This window comes from Euphorbia lathyris, chromosome 3, assembly GCF_963576675.1.
Source record: "Euphorbia lathyris chromosome 3, ddEupLath1.1, whole genome shotgun sequence".
In the NCBI taxonomy this organism is placed as follows: domain Eukaryota; kingdom Viridiplantae; phylum Streptophyta; class Magnoliopsida; order Malpighiales; family Euphorbiaceae; genus Euphorbia; species Euphorbia lathyris.
Genome location: NC_088912.1, coordinates 2,750,642 through 2,756,641, shown reverse-complemented (window position 1 = coordinate 2,756,641; position 6,000 = coordinate 2,750,642).

Here is a 6,000-nt window from a genome sequence, read left to right as displayed (position 1 = left end):
ATAAAATCAATCGCATCGGAATCACCCAAAACAAACCGGAGCCTTAGCAAGTAAGCACAATAAATCTTTGAAATTGTTTTTGTGCCGCTCTCAAATAAAAAGAAAAAGAAAAAAAATAAATGAAGCAAAAATAGAGAGCAAAAAGGCATTCTGAAGCTCCACTCGAGCAATTTCAAGTTATATTTTACGAGCTTGCTAAAGCCAAACAAATGAAAAAGCGATGCAATCATCAAAATGGTGTTTGGACTAGAGTTTCTAAAAATTAACCACTTACCACTAAAAAGTCACCCACATTACAACCACCCTCCGGGTCCATTTTTAATATTGCCTAAACCATAATATAGGTGGAAAAGCCCGGATGAACATGCAAACTCGAGGTGACTTTGAGTAAGTGCAAAGAAGAGCGTAAAAACACTGAACCACTAAAAGTTTGAGCGTAAGAGTGAAATCCCTTGGTGAGGTACAATCGGGTTCTCAAAAGATAATCAATCCCCGTTAATATTGCCTACTAAGTTTGATTGTGGAGGTTCGAATAAGTTTTGGTCACTCATTCGCTTGCGCAAGTACTTGTCGAAAGCTTCTCGTAAAACTTTAGCTTTGAAATCACGCACTTGGTAAAACCAACCGGAGGTTTGTTTCTCAATTGTCGAAATCCTTTGTCTTTCGACTTCTTTTACTTGAGGACAAGTAAAACTTTAAGTCTGAGGAGGTTGATAGGGACGTTTTGTCCTTTAACGTGATTTACAGTATAATTTTGAGCTTAATAAACAAGTTTAATTACAAAAATAGTATGTTTTCGAATAAATTACAAAATAAAAATAAATTTTACGTTTTTTGTAAACTTCCTTAATTTTTGATTAATTCCAGAAAAATAAACATCAAGCTAACTATAGGTTCTCGAAGATTGTACTTTTCAGGTACAAAGAAGAAAACAATCAAGCACTAATTCACGGATACCCGGGGCGTCAAACAGGGCACGCGATGCGTAGAACAATGCCCCTCAACACACGGCAGTCAACTGAGCATTCCCACATGGTCAACACCAACCATACGGGGCGTAAATCATGGTACACGGGGCGTCTAATGTGTGAATTGAAGACAAAAGTTCCAGGAACCCAACTACGTACGCGGGGCGTAACCCAGACCACGCGGGGCATACATGGCATATTTCAAGCAAATAAGTTCCAAGAGCTCAACCACGCGAGGCGTATCCCAGTCTACGCGGGGCGTGGTGGAGTCAACAAGTCTAAATCTGGTCCACGCCGAAGAAATTATCAACGGAATGGGTTAATCTTGCAGATACGCGGAGCGTACCACCTTATACGCGGGGCGTACCTTGTGAAACCTGCAAAAATAGCATGAATTCTTGTTTGTAACTTGTGTAATTACGATTTTACCCCCGAGCTTGATGTGTATAAATAAGAGTGATTAGCACTCATTTCCTCATTCAGAATTTTATGTAACAAAACTCTACCACCTTGAGAGCTTGTACGTTTATTCCGTCACTCCATCAAAGTTACGTTCGATCTGTATCCACCAAGCTCGAGAGTTCCACCTCCAAGTCCTATGAGACGGTCTTGAGTCCGGTTAGCTAGTCCTAAGGGCCGATCCTTCTTCCCTTTCTACTTGTTAACTAGCTTGTACTCTTCCAATGTACTAGGCTTGGTTGTATTCCACTTTTATACATTCCACATTTATAATATATGATTTACAATTTCCGTTTCTCTATACGTATTGATATTTATTGCTTGTTTTGATACTCGTAATTGATTATTGTGTAGGGGGACACGATACCCGGTGACCCGTAGGGACGAGTTATCTTTAGGGAACCATATAGGTGCTGCCCTACCGAAAGTGACACGCCGAAAACCGTAGGAATTGACAAGCCACGAAGCTTACGGGCCCTAGTTTCTGATCCCTCGAATTAGACACGCCTTGACTAGGAACCACGTCATCTAAGTACTTCACGGATCGGTCTGTCTACACGTAGTCGTCTTTGCAAGAGTAAATTATCATTCGTACATGTTCAGAATTATTGTTTCTTATATATTATAACTTATCATCACCCGTATCACTTCTTTAGAGTTTGAATTATATAAATCTGTCTCACCGTAGTTTAGGAGTAGTTTGTAGTCGTCACCATTGATTTGTTTTGATCCTGTGGTCCACATTAACTCTATCATTAACTACTACTATATATTCATCATATACCAAAACCTAACCCTAACACAAATTAGCCACCTCCCTTCTCTTCTTCCATCTCTTCCACACACAAGCCTAAACTAAAAAGAAAAACATCATAGCCGAATCTTCTAGTCCCCAGCCATTAGGCTGTCGTCGGCCTCCATTCCTCCTTTTCTGGCGGATCTCTTTATATAACGGGGTTGATGAGTTGAGAGAGAAAGGGAGAATGATGTCTATGGCTACCCTGGCCAAGATTGCAGATATTGTCGGCGGTGACAAACATAAAGGAAGAGGTGTTTCCTCCTATTATTATGGTTGATCACCGATAACTTTTTGCAATCTTAGCCACTAGAGTTGTCTTTTATTTCGCCAAACTTGCAACAGATCTGAGGAACACCATTTTTAACAATCAAATATGGACCCAATACAAACAATTACAAATCTGATGTTGATGTGTATAAATAAGAGTGATTAGCACTCATTTCCTCATTCAGAATTTTATGTAACAAAACTCTACCACCTTGAGAGCTTGTACGTTTATTCCGTCACTCCATCAAAGTTACGTTCGATCTGTATCCACCAAGCTCGAGAGTTCCACCTCCAAGTCCTACGAGACGGTCTTGAGTCCGATTAGCTAGTCCTAAGGGCCGATCCTTCTTCCCTTTCTACTTGTTAACTAGCTTGTACTCTTCCAATGTACTAGGCTTGGTTGTATTCCACTTTTATACATTCCACATTTATAATATATGATTTACAATTTCCGTTTCTCTATACGTATTGATATTTATTGCTTGTTTTGATACTCGTAATTGATTATTGTGTAGGGGGACACGATACCCGGTGACCCGTAGGGACGAGTTATCTTTAGGGAACCATATAGGTGCTGCCCTACCGGAAGTGACACGTCGAAAACCGTAGGAATTGACAAGCCACGAAGCTTACGGGCCCTAGTTTCTGATCCCTCGAATTAGACACGCCTTGACTAGGAACCACGTCGTCTAAGTACTTCACGGATCGGTCTGTCTACACGTAGTCGTCTTTGCAAGAGTAAATTATCATTCGTACATGTTCGGAATTATTGTTTCTTATATATTATAACTTATCGTCACCCGTATCACTTCTTTAGAGTTTGAATTATATAAATCTGTCTCACCGTAGTTTAGGAGTAGTTTGTAGTCGTCACCCAAACCAACCTAAAGTATTCACCGCCTAGATAACAAATAGAACCGAGTAGTTTAATACTTGTGGTTATAAATCCCGTGGATTCCATACCCGGTCTTAACCAGATTATTACTTGATACGACGGGGTACACTTGCCCCTACGTAGTAGCATCTAGTAGAGTTTAAGCACGCACGCAACATCTTACTTATTTCACCCACATATCACACATATTATCACCCCCACTACTCATCAGGGAGCAGCCAAGAGCCAAGGCGGCGCAAGGAATTAGGGATCTCCAAGGTGGAGGCGGCTATAATTTTTTTTGTACACCTCTAATAAGGAGGGATCTTCATTTGCTTCATCAAATATTGTTTATAAAATTAAAATCACTAAAATTTTAAAAATTATACATTGATTTAAATTTTTAATATTAAATTTCAAAAATAAATATTAAAAAAACTAAAAAAATTATTAATCAATACCAAATAAATATTAAATAGAATACTCAATTTATTAATATGTTTAACTAGTTTAAATTGAATTTAACGGTTAGTAGTAAACCATCGGCGACAAAGGTCATTGACACTTGTTGTTACTAAAGAACCCATTATAATGATGTCGTATTAATAATGGTCATTATAAACAACTATGCTAAAAATAATAATTTGAATTTTCAAAATAAATATTTAAAAATAATTTGTTAATAAATATTAAATAAAAACACTCAAATACAAGACCAATACCAAATCTCTTCTTATTTAATATGAAGGATGAATTTACACCATTGATTTGTTTTGATCCTGTGGTCCACATTAACTCTATCATTAACTACTACTATATATTCATCATATACCAAAACCTAACCCTAACACAAATTAGCCACCTCCCTTCTCTTCTTCCATCTCTTCCACACACAAGCCTAAACTAAAAAGAAAAACATCATAGCCGAATCTTCTAGTCCCCAGCCATTAGGCTGTCGTCGGCCTCCATTCCTCCTTTTCTGGCGGATCTCTTTATATAACGGGGTTGATGAGTTGAGAGAGAAAGGGAGAATGATGTCTATGTCTACTCTGGCCAAGATTGCAGATATTGTCGGCGGTGACAAACATAAAGGAAGAGGTGTTTCCTCCTATTATTATGGTTGATCGCCGATAACTTTTTGCAATCTTAGCCACTAGAGTTGTCTTTTATTTCGCCAAACTTGCAACAGATCTGAGGAAAACCATTTTTAACAATCAAATATGGACCCAATACAAACAATTACAAATCTGATGTTTATTTTCAATTAATTTGTGAGTTGTAGTTTGTTTGAGCGCACTCTGATGTTTATAAATGTTCAAGGCATTAAGTGAACAAAGTCAACAGTTATTAAAGTTATTTTCTTCTTCCTGATTTCATGATCCATTTGAATAGATGTGTGAGGTCTAATTGGTTTGATTGCACTTTGATATGTTTGGTTTACAGAATGCTTCTGGATACATTAGGATTGTACATCTTACGCGGAGTGTCCCCTTTAGTACGCCCCGCGTAAAAACAGACTTGAAGGTCTTTTCTTTTTAATTTCCCCTTTATTTTTCGTTTTGTTTTCGTTTTCTTTTCTTTTACGACGTCTTTAGAATTAACGTCATTTTAATCACGTGGAGGGCCGTGCAACCCCGCACTTACAGTTTGTTTTGCACTAACAAAAACAAAAATAAGCAAAAATAATTGAACTAATTTATTGGCTTATAAATTGCCCAACACGCTACCTTCTTCGGAAAATAATTAAAAGTTTCGTTATTTGTCTTCAAAAGTAAATACGTCGAAACACAAAGGATCAGTTTAATTAATAAATTTAAGTCTTGATTTCGAAGTTATAGAATTTATGCAAAGCCAAGATTCGTACTAAACAAAAGCATTGAGTCCTAACCCACAAGTTATCTCTATAATGAAGTTTAAAAAGGCAATAAAGACGTAATTTTTGAAATTTTTTACGAGAACTTGAAAGTACACAATTTAATCCGAAATTCATGTGAGGTATTTTTGAGCCAAACAGAGTTCGTATGAGAACTCTATTTCTTTCACAACATTTCGAGAGCTTGACTACACTCAACTCATATAGTTTGCATCTAATACCGGGTTAAGTACACTTATTTTGGTAAGAAGGGCAATAGATGATAAAACAGACCCATTTAGGCTAACTCTTTCTTAAATTATTTTTCTTGTTTTCATAAACCTTTAGGAAACCCCCTCGAGCCTATCAACTTCATTTCTTATGGTCATCTTTAATTCATACTACTCATTCATACTATCTTAACTTGATATTTATTGTATTTGGGCCAATTCCTCAAAATTTGTCAACTTGAGGCCTGAGCTATACAATTAAGTAATAGTGATATTTTAACTGGGTGATGACGGTGTTTAAATTGGTTACTCATTATTTTTATTGTCAGAAGTCGTCTGTTAGATGTGATAGTGATATTTTAATTATTTGATAATTGGGTTATCTTCTTTTGCTGTTAGACGTGGTTGGCTTCAGGTTATGTTCTTTTATTTGCTTGTCATTTCATTTATGATTGACTTGACTGCATTTTGTTTGACATCATTCATTTCTTTCCTTCTAATTTACAGAAAATAGCAAAATCATCCAGAGACGAAGTTTGTTTTAATTAAAG